An 18,164-nucleotide genomic window follows, 5' to 3' on the forward strand; every position below is an offset into this window, starting at 1 on the left:
AAAAACCATTAAACAAAATCATATCTTCCTATTAAGATAATTAATAATACATTGATTGATTAATTTTAATCCTGATAATTAATTATGTTTAAATAATGTTTATATATAAAAATATTACTTGACAATAAAAATTAAAATGGCTTATTGTATTAAACGTACAAATAGATTTCTACGTTTTTTGAGTATATAAAATACACTTCTTGCTTATTAATGTAATAAAATATAATAAATGTATCCAATGTATGTTCTAAATATTACAATCTTTGCTAATTTTTCTCTCAATTTAGAGATCATTTCTGATTATAGATTTTCCTATTTGGATGAAATCTAATTATTTATCCATTTTGAACATTTCTTAAATAACTGAACAGTTCTTTAAAGACGCGTGGTCCGTACAGAGCGAATGATACTCCAAACGCACAAAATCACTGCATATGAAGCATTTAGTAGTTCTTTTTAACAGCTTGGTCATTTTAAAATTAACATGTAATATGTGGTCAATCACTTTACCCTTCATTTCTGTATAGTTCATTTCAAATGGTGTTAAATCTATTGTTGTAAGTTGACTCAGTAGTTTCCACCTATAATATGTTATAGATATTTTCTGAAAATCGTAACTGATAACACCTTTCTGTTAAAACCATAAAACAGATATTCATATCTTGAGAGAATGTATATATTTTATATAGTGCGACTAATACGGCATTGACGGATATTCTAAAAAATCGGTGTAGTGTCTGGTGACGTGGTGTCTTTATATTAAAGGTTTCGTTTACATTAGAATATGATTGGCAGTATTTTCTGTACCATCTATTCAACAAGTTTGCACTTATAACCGTTAAAATAAAATAGTTTTAAAGCATAATAAAAGTTTTTATCCTTTTATATATATTTGGCCATGATTCAACATTTTTTGTGTTTAAGATGTTAACATATCAGTTTTTCATCGCTAATAACAATAGTTTCTATATTCAATTCATGCAGAAGCTAGTGTATTTTAAGATTAATTACAATTTTTGTTAATTTTGTCGACTATGAAACATTAATGGGAAATATTTATCATAGTAATTTGCTAGCTATCTGGAAAATGGTTTTTATTAATATTGATTATTTGTGTCAAATTCTTTGTGGGTTGTATTTGCCTGTACTCGGTGGGTATTTTTGAAGTGAATTGCAATAAAAGTAGTGCAATATTTCGCCTAGAATTAACATGGGCATTTTCGACTTAGTACTTCGTAAAATAAATAGCTGTTTATATTTAGAACATATGTTATAAATTAAATGTGAAAGGTCACACCTGTTAAACACAAATGTAACAAATGCAAACGGTGCCATTAGCGATAGCGACTTTTAAAAAGCGGGAGCAACCATATAAACTTTTGTATTAATAAAATATAGTAAAACCGATCAAAACAATTAAAAAATAGCTTATTTAAATAGAATAGAGCCTAACAGAAGTAGGAACCATTTCACCCAAGTTTGGCAGTTGTTTGAAGCAGCTTGCCGTTAGCTAGAAAATGCCAAAAGACATATTTTTAATAGACAAGGACATCTGATATTTTTCAGTATTCGCAACTCTATTCTGGCAGGTCTGTTAAATAATGAAAAATGAATGAGTTTAACAAAAAAACTAGATAATTCTACAGACGTTCCATTACTTATTCAATGCATATGAAATCGATTTTGCAATTGTACTGATAATATACAACTAATCGAAAAGTTTACCTGAAATACATATAATCTTTACAAAACTGAAGAGTTGCATTATTGCAATCTAAATTCTATTTGAGAGACATATGAAAAATATGAGCGCTGACGATAATAAGAAAATATCCAAAGTTATTATGTATTATATACAATATTATAATAATGTAACAAAAATATTTATAATAATGAAGATTGTTTTTTAGCGATGAGATTTATTAACTAGTAAAAGACTTCTTCATATATACAAAAGGAGAGTATTTTTAAGTAAAACTATGATCGATAATTAAAAATGGATGATTTTTCATTGTCATTATCTTGAAAAAAGATCCTAAATTTAATATTGAGAAAATATATACAAAAATGCTAGATATGTAATGTCATCAGTAGAGCAGCTATTTGTGTTATGATATATATGAACTATAGTTGTGAGTATTTTTTGAAACAATTACTATTGATTGTTTCAAACAAACAACTATAAATCGTATATAGAAAACATGTAACATTGAAACAAGGAACTTTTCTTTCATTGTATCATTTACTGTATTCGCCAAACATTATTCCTTTTCGCTATTTTTTACTTCGTTAATAACGCATAGCCTATTTTTCATAACTTTTTAAGACAAAACTGTCAATATGAATGTAAATATATATTTTTCTTTATAGGTGTGTCATTACTCATTGATCCGAAAAGGTTTCAGTTGTTTATTATAACAGACGTCGTGAGCAGTACCGTTTCTATATAGTTCATTCCAATATTGCAACTGTTCAGTAACTGCAAGGCTGTCTATTATATTTTATAATCTGGTCATATATCAAATAAATATATTATAATTAAGTTTACTTTCATTTGTGAATTACAGTGACTTTACCCGACCTTGATTCGACATTGGGGTAATACCAGAAACTTAATTATACTTTCTTTACAGTTATATTTCGGATAAATGAAAGCTCCCATAAAAGTCACATTATGTTTGTTGGTACGTTAGAAATAAATAAATGTTAAGCTATAGTTATTATTTTAATATTATCTGAAATTTTAAAAGGTGTTAAGATTAAACAACGCGTCATTACTTAATTCTGAAAATTTAAGACATTATTAACATTAATCGTGAATATTTCTAGGTCTTGAAAAAATTATACAAAGTTACTTTATTATTTACGTATTTCTTGTTCATCTTATAAAAATCAATACTCTCACAATACCAGAAAATGTATACAAAAAAAAAACAAGAATTAAATCTTATTTGAAAAAACTTTAATAACGAATATAAAATCTACAATAAAAATATGTTTGAAATATGTTGAATAACAGTATTTATCTCTAAGATGGCTACAAGTTAAATCTTTTTGGAGAGATATGTTGAAATATGCGATTATTTTAAAATATCTGCGTAAAATAAGATCACATGTTGTGGTAAGACATTTCATTGGAGCTATTATCTAAAATTTTATGGGGACTAACTGTAATTGAAAATTATTGTATTGAATTTGTTACCAGAAATTTTAATGATAGATTTCGGTACCTTATAGTTAGATGTTGGGTTGACAAAACGAAGTTTAATGTAAATAAAGCTTTAATGCGAACGAACTGTGAGTCATCGTTTTATCTAAAGTAACATTATTTATTTTATTTTATTTTTATTTAAAAAAATGTACTATTTCGATTTCTTTTACAAATGTCAACTTGTTTTTGTTTAAGTGTTCTCACGTATGATTAGTTGTGTTTACTTGATTGTCAACAACATTAATTGTGGTCTCGGTATTGTTTCAACTTTGGTGGCTAAAATAATCGTATCACAGATAATAATTAACTGGCCGTACATTACTTATTCACGAAAATGTATTTTTTAACTATGTAAAAAAACCCAAACCTCTCGTTGATAACTAAATATGTTTAATATTTGGAATTAGTCACAATATAAAGGTAAGAATTCGTATTTTTTGTCTACTATTGAAATATAAATATTAACATATCTTTATTTGATGGTCTTGAACAATTTTTTTTTGTTAGATAATATTTAAATTCATAAAGTCGTCCTTTATTTTTAGATCAGACATTTTACCAGTTTTCCTTGCGGGCATTAGGTGTCATCAAACTTTGGGGAGTTGCCTATTTATAAGTGAAAAACATCTTACAATTCTTTACTTGCCTCGACTACGTTCCAATATAAGGTATTTAGCTCTTACGTAATATTTACATCATTAACCTAAAGTTTACTTTTAATTATTACTACAACTATTTTAACGATAATGCAATACTAAATAACTAAGATTATGCAATAACAACCCAGGTTTGTAGATATAACATTTAATTTGTGTAAGGATAAAAAATCACTCTTATTTTACTCAATCAGTTTTTTAAATATGGAATGAAAATACTTAAAAATTAATTAATCAGCCACATAGACGACTTACATAAATCTGCTCCCGAACATAAAGGACGTGTAACCTTTGCTCCCCCTTTGTTTGTCTTCACATAGGGAAAATATATTGTTTAGCTTTAGCCAATATATCGAATTGTCTACAACTGAAACGTCGCCAAGACAGTAATAGTTCTTTCAAAGATTATATATGAATGAAAATTAGGAAAAGCCTCATATATTGGAACATACGAAATCCTATGAGTAATATTTTCAATCTCTACGAGGGAAAAATCTAGAACAAAACAGAAAACTGAATTCTAAAGGTCAGAAATGAAGTAGTCGGTAGTTTAGCATTCTTGGAAACCTATCAGATGAAAGCGTTAATCTGAAAAGCATAAAGCTATTTTCAGCAAAAATCTCCCACTGTTATAATCTATACATTGAATCCTTAGAATTACGCTGTACCCCAGTAGACATAAAACATGCAAAGTACGAGCATCATCAAACCACACATTAAGACGTATTACCTATAATATGCACGGTAACGCCACTGAAGGACAACTTGTCAAAAACATTACAAGATTGATGTTCAACAAACGAACACATGACATTATCCTCCCACCAATGAATGAAACTCCACATTGGTAATGAACTTTAAAAGTTAAAAGAAAGAGAAAAATTAATCAACATACAAGACTATAACTATACCTGGAAAAGACAATGAAAGCTAAGATCAAACGTATTTAACCGGCAAAACAAATCAACATCAATTGACTTCGGAATATCAGAATATGTAGGGAATTATAGTTACAAAAACTAGATAAGTACCTATTAAAACAACCTTAAAAAAGTGTAAGTTAATGCCGAAGAAGTGGCATGTTTTCTAATGCACTTCGTCCTGTGAAGCACTTAACTGGTAAGACACTATTGTCACTCATCGCCAAAATACCCAAGATATTCCAGTCCATATAAAAAACCTCCACGTGGCTGATAATGAAGATGAAGAATTTATTATTTCAGTTAAACCATAACACAAAAAGGCGATGGGAGTGGCACATTCTCGAACATAAAAACTGTATAAAAAGATTTGGTAGATGTATTCTAAAAATAAATTATAGTAGGTTTTTTTATTGAATAACGGTGTGATTTTGATCTATTTTAATTTGAATAAGTGTATTAAGGGTGTTGACTAATTGTGTCTAATTGACGACCTTGAAAATTTCAAGTTGAATACAATTGCTTTGAAATTAAAATGTTATAATATATAAGGTGTGATTAATAATTTAAAATCAAATTTGGTAGAGGCAAAAGGGCTCAATAAAGATACATTTATAACTAATTTCATTTCAAAAGTAATTAATTTAGTTTCATTTGCACAAAACTGTTCTAAAGTAATTTTTTAATAGTAAAAAGGCGATATTAAACATGTGGCTACTGATTTTAATATTTAGAAATTGTAATTTTAATATTGGAAACAGTCAGTGAGCTAATTATTGTATAAAGATCAAAATTCTACTTAAAAAAGAACTTACAAGAACCAATCAAAAAGAATTATAGATCTAATATCACTGACTATGACTGATATCACTGATAAGACTGATGATATGTTTGTCAAGAATGAATTTTATGTATGTTGATAACAATAAACATACAAAAAAGAAAATAATAATCAATCATAGGGAAACTCTAGAATGAATCACATCGTCCCAGCAGATCAAAATAGATTGTAAACGCACCCTAGTTGTAACCACAGGAGAAAACAAAAAAAAACAAAGTATTTGGTGTACTGTTGCAGAAGGAAAAAAATGATTAGAAAAATCAATTTGCAATATCCTTTAGTTGTAATGTGTTCGGAAATTTAGCCCTCTAAACTTGACCATAGGCCCTAAGAGCATAATGCAGACTGAAATTAGATTTGGAGGAGGAAGTACTTATTCGTGTTATTTAAAAAGGAATCAATAAATGTTGTTCACTCACTGTGCTGTATCTTTCATTCCACTAACGATGAGCCTAAGTATCAGAGCTGAGAGGATAAAAAGGGGCATGAAAAAGTAAACTGAACAAAGAGAACTGAAAACTTTTTTACCTATAACAAAAATATTGTTTTATTACTACATCAATTTTCAATAACGTTAAAAATTTAATAAAATTGTCTTACCACCATGAATGAGAGTATGCTAATTAAAAAAAGAAGATGTACATACAATTAATTCAGACTTCTCTTTTATACCTCCAAAAAAATCTTCCCTTGCAAAATATTTTCATCAAATGAAGAAGAAATAGCTCTTGCAGAGCGCTATCTCGCTTGTTTTTCAGAAAATCAATAGACTGATAGCATTCATAAATTGTGGGATTCTTGTGTATAACTTACACTTATTCTCTTATTAAATTATACTGTAAATATCGCCATTTTTGTAGTATAACACATAAAATAATTAATTTAAATTATTTAATATATTCATTTATCAATGAAAAAATGCTTTTTCTATACAAGCTGACAATATGTTCAATCATAAAATAATTTTATAATTTTAAGGGAGCAAGTTAACATTTAATACCAGTTTATGTTGTGGTAATAGGTAAGGTAATTGGAAATAGTTATAAAGGTATTTCTTTTTACACTGAGAATTAGCAAGGTCGTTGAAAATTATTGAATAAGAAAAAGCACATTCCCCTCTTCTCTCCGTAATGCGAATTACGATATAAGATAACTTTCACATTCTCGTAGAGCGGATTCTATACTTTCGGTATGATTGATATAATCGGGTTACTAAAACAGGTATGATTTATACATAAAAAAATTAAAACCAAGGCTATTTCCCTCGATTTCCTACAGTATGCGAACCCTCAAGATATTTGCACTTTATATCACTTAGCAACCGTGTTTTACATTGATAGTTTCATTTAATTTAAATATATATTCGACCAATTGAAACGTTACAACTCGATATGTGACCGGTATGTTTAACCTTACACCCATGATTAAATACAATTGAAACAGAGTTAATAAACTAATTAAGATAATTAATATTTTAACATAAATACTTTGAATAAATAATTTTAAAAAATCACCAGAACAACAACAAAAAATTAGTTTGTTAGTTTAGTCTAGTTTATAGGCATATTGGTTATTTGTTTTCAGACTGACCTTCCTATTTTATGATTTTACAGGAAAATAGTGTTGAGAAAATAGCTTGAAGTTTACAATATGTAACGTAATCAAATTGTTTTTACGTAATTCAATATAATTATCTATGTTATTGAAATTAATATATTGGAAGCCATATAGATATATTTTTACGACAATAAACAACAAACATGGAGTGAGGACATCGAAAGCATATAGTCCGTAGTGCGATGGTATCCAAATCAAATTGATCCTCAGACTTCGATTTTTAATAGAAAATTACTTTTTTATGTACCCTAATATTACTTTACGATGTATCGATTAATTTGAATTGACTTTCTGTTGTTGTCCCCTCTACAACCATGGTCAACTTCCCATATACAAATTCATAACAAATTGTCATAGGCCAAAAACATCTTTCACCAGTAGTTAGTAGTATAACACCAGTGTCGAGCTCTCTATATATAAGTCTATCGAATGGATTTCTTGAAAATCACACTTATTTTTTGGAATTATTTTTTAATTTCATTTAAACAACGTAATTCCTTTGTTGTTGCCACCTCAATATTAATAAGTGTAATTGAATAAGCATATACGTTATTCGGTGAATTTTTAATTTTTGTCAATAATATGCTTATGTTATAATATCCAACAATAACCGTCCATTTTAACGCGAATCTGTAGACGCATAACATTATGCATGTAGAAGTAAATTTTAACAATTCGCACGAGCTTTTAGCAAAACAGACACCCTTTGGGCGTTAAAGTTATTGTACTGAAATAAATGTTGCTATGAATAAACTTAATCAATGGGATAAAGCTAGAATATCACAAGTTTTTCACTGTTTAAGACTTTTGAATTATCGGACTAACGTATATTTTAAATAATACATTTCATATGGAATAACGTTTCAAATCTGTAAATAGGCAATCTAAACAATGATTATATTAAATAAATTATTACAAAATACTAGGTCGCACCTCATTTAATTTCCTAAACTACAGAAACATTGATGCGACTTTCTTTTTTTTAGTATTGGATGAATGCTTAGCCGTAAAATACATTTGTTCGGGTTATATACTACACAGTTTTATAATAAAGAGACCTTGGAAAACAATGCTCAGTAGCCACTATTCGAATTTGAATGCTGCAAATTAGAAGACGTAGGTGACCAACTGATAACTATCAACTAATAGGGAACACATACAAATCTACAACCACGAGTAACTTTATGCCCATCGGTTAGACATCAACATTCAAATCTATTCAAGTACACAATTTCAAAATAAAATAGTTTCATCAGCAATGTGAAGGTGGAGCATACAATTCACATAGAATAAATTAATGCGGAAAAAACCTATTCTAGCCATTGACCTTAAGACAGAAACGAAAGGTAATTAAAATTTCGATTAATTATGATTATTAAAAGGTGAAACACAAATGGCCTACATCACCAATACGAGAATGTTTGCCAAAATACATATTCAGAACTTCGATATTGAAAAGTTCCCATTGATGTTACCCATGGCTGTTGATATTAGACGTGTAAAAATTTTTAAATCAAATGGCAAGTCATTAATAAATTACTGTAGATACTAAATCGAAGAAAGTAACATACATCGAATAAATCTGACAAGTGTTTGCATAAATATTACGCAAAACTCTGGACCATGACTTATTTTTTTAGTCATATTAAAACTAGACAGAAAATTGCTGTTATGCATAAATAATATTATGTAAACAATCATAAATTAATTCAAATGAAAATGGAATGACAAACCCATTAATTCGGGTGCATTATTTGTTTTATAGACCTAATGACTACTCATCCTTCTTTCGAAAAAATATATGGAGAAACTTACGATCTGCTGAAGTTTCTAGTAAACCGTATAATTAAACAAACTACAGGTTGTTTCTAATATGCGCAGTTACCTGTAAAGACAAATTATGTACATAAAACTAAAAGTAAATAAAGTTTGACACTTGTTGCTTGTAGATAGTTTCATAAGTAACTTATCAGTAAATTCCAAAACATTTGTATGCAGTCTATTTCAAATATCTATTGTCATAAATAGTGTAAATATACACAGTATACATACACTCTAATAAAATATTTTATATCCTTCAAAAATTGTTTTAGTTCTCGAAAGTTGTTAGGAATGCATTTCTAATACTGATTCTTTTCTGTTAAAATATGAATATTAAAATAAAGCGAAAGTTAAATTATTTTATACTAACAGTAGTAAAAACATATTATTCAAAGTATTCTCGATTATTAATAAAAATGTCAATATATAAAAATACGTAGTTGAAACTCGACTTTAACTGGCTAACATTCTTCCGATTATTCTTAACATCTATCGTAAGTTAGCAGATTACAATGTGTGACTAGGTCTGGCTCGCAGCCAGCTAGTAAATTTAGGGAAATATAAATAAATTGGCAAAATTTAGTTTTACATAAATGTACACATTTACAGATTGGTGTGAAAATGGGCGTTTATTTTCGACATCATAATAAAAACATCTTTGTCAAGGCCATCTCTACAATTGTTTATAGCATCCATTACAGACGTGGACTATATTATAAACAGAATCAATTTAGCATATATCACATGAGAGCATGGTACTAATGCCATGCCATTGACAAACTCTATTAATTAATTAATCAGATTATTGATAAATATTAAAAATAAGCCATCAAATAACGTCATTATTTAATTTCACTTATTGATATTAAGGTGGCAATAACAAAGGAATTAAGTTGTTTAACCGAGTGGACATAAAATGTAAAAATAATTCCAGAAGAGAAATGTGGTTTTCATGAGGCTCATCCAACAGACTTATATATAGAGCTTTTACATTCCTGATTTGTATATTACCTTAAATACAGCTTCCTATGTTGGCACCAGTTTTCTAGAACGACCTGTTTTTGCACTATTTTAAAACTACGATCAGTCTATTTACACATCTATGTCGATATAATTTTCTGATGATATTTGAGCACATTTAAACTTATATCTTACATTAGACATTAATGTAGCTTGAAACAAAAATATTTGTATTAAAAAACAGAAAAACCTATTTGTACAGAGTATTTAACGTAGACTGTGTTATAATAATACAGGGCAAATGCAAGTTAGCATTAGGTTATATACAGTAATTCAAAATCAAAATAAAGATAAGTGTTACCAACTAATCAATCATCAATATATTTAAGCAAACAAACTAACCCCAAGAGTAAATGAACCTTAAAACAACCTTTTCCAATTATTACAATTAAGTAGAATTGTTAGTTATTTGTTATTTACGGTAACGTACCTAATATATCGTAAATCCAAACTAAACGGTTTTAGTCTCACACTTTTAGGTCATATACTAGACTAAAATCAGTTGTTCTAGGATTTTTAAAACCTAACTTACATATATTTAACCGTCACAACAATTGTAGACGTATTTTTAAATAAAAAGTTAAAAATATATTGATCCCCTTGACAACGTGAACTTAATTGGTTTTTACACTGTTCATTTCCGCGTGGGAAGATAAGTGGAACGGCAATATATTACATTAAAAAACTCATAATAATGCTGATTCACGATGTATCCATTATAACATGGATGTACATAAAATAACAGAAATATTGAACAAGTGTTCTATACACAGAAATATCTGTAAGTTTAAAACGGTGAAATATATGTTTTTATTCAAAATTTATCTGTTGTACTATGGCTTCAAAAACCACTTCCAATTACATTACTGATTATATTGCTCAATATTTAATTCAGAGCTAGAAAATAGAATTATATTTTGTTACCCCATATCTTAATTGCAATAACTAAATGTTCATTATGTAATAAAAATTGTATAATTTATAAACAAAATATTTTCATGCTTATTGAAAAAATTGGACTGGTTGTTTCAGTAGCTATTTTTTAAAACATTTTTAAAAGTTTCAAGTAGCTTCAATTTCTTTGAAAATATTTTATTTGTTCATTGACACTAATCTTACACATTTCAAAGTAGTCCCATTACATATTATACACTTGTCAAAGTGTTTTTAAACATACAAAACCTTTCTGGTAATGGATAACACTTGTTATCCTTTCAAGTCCTACAAAAAGTAAATAAGCAATATGGCTGAAAATGTATATAGTTCCCCGACATATTCGCCAATGCAACACAAAAAATCATGGCAATCGGAGCAACATAACCAACGGAAGATAAAAATGACCGCTATTTTTTGAACATACTCATAGTCAGAAACATAACGCGTAAAACTTAAAATGATTACAAAACTTTCTGGAATGTTAATATTTTTGCTGTCTTAACTACACTTTATTCTTAAAGAACGCGAAAAATTTGACTCATATGTAACATTTCAATATTCTTTATATTAATTTATTAATTAATTTAATTTAATTTGAATTAATGATTAAGATCTGAAAAAATTATATTTAAAATGATCTAATAAATATTTACTGTAGTAATGAAATAAGTATAATTTACATTACAATTTCTATTAAATGCAAAATGCATGATATTAATATTTTCATTTAATGGAGAATTAAAAAAAAATGAATCAATGTTTACATATATTTACCCATTATTAATAATGAAAAGGTAGTAAATAGTCTACTGCAAACAGGTATCTGATTTATGATAGTAATAATTTCAATTGTCTTTCATATAAATTGTTTTCCTCCTCTAACTAAAACGATAACAAAATGTATTTCCTGGTTTTCAGCGTTAAATGAATAAATTTATTTGGGAATAAATAAACCCGAATTGTGACAATCGATAATGTTTACATTCTTTTCTTTTAATCTGAAACATGTGTCCCAATTTTTGTACAATTGTAAACATATGACCCTCAAATGAAGTTATCAAACCAATTAGAGACCCCAAGAGTTTCTTATCTCTTAGGAATAAGTGGAATTTTCCATCCAAATATGAATTTTCCGTAAACAACTTGATTATAATAGTTAAAGGCTAAATTTTTTGAAATATTTTTGCTGGCAACCATTTTTATTTCTAAAGTTCTTTTCTTTAAAAAAATCTAATGGTATATCTAAGATAAAAAAAGACCAATGAGGCTAAAATTAACTTATTTTATTTATATCTACGTGTAATTAAGGCGTCTGTAACCATCGATTGTCAAAAAACCTGAACTTGACAGGCTTTTCAACTACTTTCTCTTGTATCTTAAATATGTGGCAGATAAATATTTAATAGAAAAGTAAAATAATTTAACCAAAAAAAAAATACTTTACAATTATTTTCTACTATGACTAACGTAATACATAAGGTAATATGATATATCTGGCACAGCATCAATGCTATATTTTATATGCACCTATGGCCCAAAATAAAATGCCGGCCTTACCAGATTGCATATTAGTCAAATATATTTTAAATAATTTGCAGAACTTACGAGTTGTTGCTTCTGACTAACTATTGCTTGATAATCAGCACAAAGTTCTAAGGGGGATTTGACACAAAATTCACAATAAGTTCAATTACAGCCTCACAAATTTCAAAAAACTGCTGAAAAGACTCTCCACGTGCTCAAATTTATGAACTGTAATATCATGGCGAGCACACAATTGGAATGTGAGGGAATCGGTAAAACAGCGACCTTTTTCGAAAAAGTAGGTAATACCTGTTGCTATTTTAAATCAATTTTGAATCGTTTATTAATAATAGCAAGCTACGTTTTTACAAAATTCTAAATAAATGTAGATTATAATATATATTTAGAATAATTTAATGTTTTTTTGCAACACCTGTACTCCCTTTCTAAAATTTTAATAATAGATGGCAGCACAATGATATAGCGATAAATTTCTGTAAAGATGATCGTGTCAACGATCTGTGAATCTTGTAGGTATTGTGGATAGATGTCGCGATACAACATAAGAAAATCCAAATATAAGGTGTCCAATTTTATTGATTATTTATATTTACAGATATTATTCCCTCTTTGGTTGTTAAAAAAATATATATTATAATTAATTGTTTCATTATAAACTCCTTAACAGATAATTAAGTAATATTTCCAATCCTATTTATATCTATTGGAATATGCTGTAATCCAATATATTATATGTATATGTAAAAATATAGCTTTTTTCAAATACATGCAACCCGTTATTCTCCCACGGAATCATTTGTGTTGTAATGTGTTTAAAGATTAATATTTAATTAATCGTGTCTTAGGAACTATACCGCAACCATTGCAAAGAATATTAGTTCATTTAAAAATGGTTTAATTTAAGAATAATTATTTAGTTAGAAATAAAAAATAGTTATATTTCTTTTTGTTATTTGTGCGCGCTCATTTCCTTACCAATGGATTAAGAAAAAACGGCAAATATTTTAAGTATATTTATTTAAACTAATTAACACAAACTACTAACTATAATAATGGATAGATGTGAATATATATGAATGAGAAATTAAATACAAGTGGTACAAACCATGCGCTCTCTTGTATGACTTGTATGATATTAAAAGATACACTTAACTAGTTTGACTGATTTGTACAAGCAAGTAACTGAGGATGACGAAAAACCATCGATATATTTTTTTCCAAAAAGGTATCTAAAGTCGTAAGGGAGATTATTTAATGGTGAGTTTCAAATTAAAATGTCGATATGAAGTAATTAGTGTTTTTGAAGGAGAGTATCGGCCTTTTGTTATGAAATTTATCCTTCTGTTATTCTGTTGCTACAGATGAGCTGAAAAAAAGCGGGCGTAACCAAGAAAACGCATTTTTGCTCAAAATTGGCTTTATTCATCAATGCAATCTCTATCAAGAGCCAGACAATCATTCCAGCCCAGCTTTAACATTTTAATACGACTTTTGTACAACGATTTATCTTTTGCCTCAAAATAGGCCTCTCACCAGTTGCTGTCTATTCAGATAACGATCGTTTTGATTCCGGAGTAAAATAATGAATTCCGGTTTCTTACGTATAAACATGGCTAAAAACTGCTCAGAATCATCAACATGTTCTTATCTTTTGGTCAACAATGAGCAAACGCAACACTCACTTGTTAGCTAACTCACGCAACTTCACTTTTCGATCATTCAAAACGACTTTTTGGATTTTTTTTTGATCTTTTTTGGTGTTACCTCCCCATGAGTCAGCAAACCAATGTTTTATTGTTTATTGAACGGTATTTTTTCCCATCAAGAAGTAATGTAAAATTAAAACACAAAATTGTTTTTGATCCATTGTTTTGAAAATAACAAAAGTAGTGTTATTCTTAGCACAATAATTCACAAATTTATGAGTAGAATATCATGGAATTTAAGAGTTTCCCTTTGAAGGTTAGTACTAACTTAAAAAAATGGGGAATGCAATCAAACTAGCGCCATCTATGTGTTAAACCCGGGACTTTTCGGGCCATATGTTACTTGCATCAATACACAAACAATATTGGTGCGGGATTAATACATCAGTATGAATTACTCAAATTAAAATAAAATTAAACTACTTGGATTTACACTATACAAGTTCGTGCGATTTGGTTTGATTTGGTTTGGTTTGGTAAGCGTGTTATCAAGTAGTATTTCATTCTCGTTATTATGATTTATTTATGATTGTATCACTACATAGTATAAAACAAAGTCGCCTTTTCTGTCCCTATATCCCTATGTGCGCTTAAATCTTTAAAACTACGCAACGGATTTTGATGCGGTTTTTTTCTATAGATAGAGTGATTCAAGAGGAAGGTTTATATGTATAATACATGCATAATATACTAAGGCAACATTGCTAATTTTAGAGGTTTCTAACGTGATGTCGTAAATTAACCTATTTTTTTAGGCTTATTTAGCAATTAGCAAAAACGCTGCCTAACCCTACGAGTTAGATCAAATTAATGTACTACAGTATTGTACACCATAAAAAGGTCTACAAAAAAGTCCGCGATGGTATATGTTTATCTTTTAGGGATAACCCACATTAACCATTTTTATTGTTTACTTTTTACGTGAGAAAATGGCTTATTTACGAAGCTATTTTAAGCAATACGGCATTAATCCTTATCGAATTAAGTACCTTAAATACAGTGTGCAATTAATATAGATCAATATGGTTCTTTACAGCATGTAAATTAAACAAATATTTTCGGAGATATTACAAATTTAAAATTTGCGTTTAAAAATGTGTAATGTAATAGATTAATGTAATGTAATTAGATATTCCAAAGATAGCAGGAAATCTTCATAATAAGTATAGGGGAAGAGGAATTGTTTTACTCCAAATTTAATGCGTGCAGGCCAAGGGCAGTAATGAATGAACCAAAAATACTGGATTGATTTTAATCATGTTTTCATTGAGTGACATAGGCATATATATTTTATGCCCGTGCAAAGTCGGAGCGGGCCGCTATGTTTTTATATACAACGTTCATATTTTTTCTGTAGTGTATTTAATTTAATATCAGCATTGCACCCGTGCGAAGCCGGGGCGGGTCGCTAGTTAAGATTAATATAATGTTATTATGATTTAGTAAGCTTATATCATGTTTTAAGAAAACAATCTTGAATAATTTTCCATAGTGTTTTTGGACAGTCCAATATTTGCACCCCATCATTGGCCCAAAATTGTTTTTGGATTGATTGATAAACTGTTTGATTTTAGGCTGACCGGTTGACTGATCCGCTCTGATTTAATATTCTATAATGTTAAATATTGTATATATTAACATTTTTGGTAAATACCTTTGTATCCATATCAAACCTCGTAAAAATAATGGTAGGTATATTAAATCATCAATTTTCTTCATTCATCTATTTTTAAATCTCATGTTTTACATCATAATAAAAACCCGTTATTGTGTTTGATCTAAAACACACTTTCGCAGTTTGAACGCCACTGAATTTCACGCGAATTAGCACTCACTGCGGCAACATTTATCGACAAGATAACTCCAAGTTTAACCTTGAACTTGAACTGCGAAACGGGCAGTCAACGCACTACGCCGAGGTCTGAACTTCTCTCGCTCTCTCTCCACTTTTGGCATAAGAACGTATGCGAAGAATAATAACGGACCGAATAAGTGCTCTATAAAGTTTCTGGGCTGTTATTCTTGCGAAGATGTACCTGATAAAAATGTCTGAGAATACCCAAAACTTTAACTGCGAATGTCCGGAGAACATGAAAAAAGTGTAGTTATAGAATGGTCGTGTTGTCTATATTTGGACAAATATAGAATTACGTTGTTTGGGTTTCGATATTTTCTATCGTTTTTATATCTTTTATATACTTGTTTGTTATGCGGTTTTTTTATTCTTCTATCAGATAAATAATTTACTGTTACATTGAAGTATGAACTTTTCCATTGATAAAAGGGGCGACTATATATAATTTACTGATTAAGTTGTTATGTCTATCATATGCTATCAAAAAATAGTAAGATCTTAAAATAAAATACGTGCAATAAACGTTTATATTGTTTAGCTTACTACTTGAAGGCAATAGAGCATTTTTTCCTATTAGATTTTACAAAAATGGTGACTAGGTGACCCTATTTACCGTTTGGTCATTTTGTGTCGAAAATGGATCAAAAACGACTACATTAATGGAAAAAGCAAAATCAGAGCGAGAAAGTTTACAGAGAACGATTAAAAATGTGGAGAGTATTCATCCATTTATCGCTGACGATACGAAATTTCTTTAAGTTGGGAAGCAGGGAAGTAACTTAAATGTGCATTTATCATTATAACTCTAATTAATTTATCATTTAACGCTGTACTCTTGCAATATTTAATAGGTGCAAGAATTGGAATACCAAGAAGCTAATCAAAATGTAGACTAAGGTAAGGTAAGTAATGTAGACTAAAGAATAATAACTAAACAAAAAGAATAATAAACTAAATAATAATAAGCTGGTGCCAACTACAAACTGTTCTGGCTTTAGAAACCAAAACATTTCTTTACTTTAAACCGATATTTTAATCCATTCCTCGTGTGGAACACGACATGATAGTTGGAGTTTGTGAATAAATCGTTCATTCTCATATAGAAGGAGGTAATGAAGCCACAGCGTTGTGATTTTCGTCCTTAAATCGTTAAGTGTTGCTTTAGAGTATACTCTAGTTATACTGAGATATGCAATATATATTTTAATATTTGAGATATTCAATTGAACAGCAAATGAGCGAAAGAGAGAGCATTTATTACAAAATTAGAAATATGGAAGTGATGTATGATTGATAAAATAATTTAATAAAATTGAAAGATGCGATAGTTATGTTTTGCAGTGCGACGATGGGTACAAAGGTTTCTTTGATAAAAAGAAAATATAATAGATATTACGCTAGAGTAAGAGAATGCGTAAAAAGTAATGCAGAGGCTTGGTGTGTAGAAACAACGGGAAAGGGGAATATTATAGGCAGTGGAATAAAACCTACTAGAACTTCTTGGTTGTTGTGAGAAGAAACTCTTTTTTCTAAAACAATTTCTTGACGTGTAGTCCTTGAAGAAAGAAATGATAAGAAACATAGATCTAATGCGTTAACTGAATAATAAAGTATATATAGTTAACTTTAATAGTTTCAGATTTAATGATAATTATTACTAAATGATTTGTGTAAATAAATAAAAGTTGAATAAAATCAAGAATGTTGATAAATGGAATTATAAAGATTAGATAGTGTATCTTTAATTGATATAAAATTGGTATAAAAAATTAGGATAAAAGCCAAATATATTAATAATTAAAAAATGAATTGAAATAAATATCCCAGATTTAATGTATCTGTGATTAAAATATAAGTTATATATTGTTATAGCTAACAATATATAACAATTAAGTTATTATGATTTTAATAATTAAAAAAAATTAAATTAAAAAATATGTATTTCAATGATTATTAGTGCTATTGTTTTAGATATAAAAATATTTGTTTAAGTGTATGACCGGATGATATACTGCCAAACTACAACATAGTACACA

The 18,164-nt window shown here is 28.5% G+C and overlaps 1 protein-coding gene across 2 annotated transcripts in view; it reads right to left on the bottom strand.

Annotated features, from left to right (window-relative positions):
- Positions 1-12,781, bottom strand: part of spoon (A-kinase anchor protein spoonbill) — a 42,687-nt gene extending 29,906 nt beyond the window's left edge. Inside the window, exon 1 of one of the 2 annotated variants that reach the window (XM_076395596.1) lies at positions 12,628-12,781. The gene's annotated coding sequence lies outside the window, so the exon portion shown is untranslated. Of the gene's footprint in view, positions 1-10,516; positions 10,590-12,627 lie in introns of those variants that run through there. The other variant, XM_076395599.1, reaches the window with a different exon arrangement.
- Between the last annotated feature and the right edge of the window lie 5,383 nt (positions 12,782-18,164).

This window comes from Rhynchophorus ferrugineus, unplaced genomic scaffold (genome assembly GCF_030347505.1).
Source record: "Rhynchophorus ferrugineus isolate W39M unplaced genomic scaffold, kcgeb_rfMv2 rfM2, whole genome shotgun sequence".
NCBI classification, from domain to species: Eukaryota; Metazoa; Arthropoda; class Insecta; order Coleoptera; family Curculionidae; genus Rhynchophorus; species Rhynchophorus ferrugineus.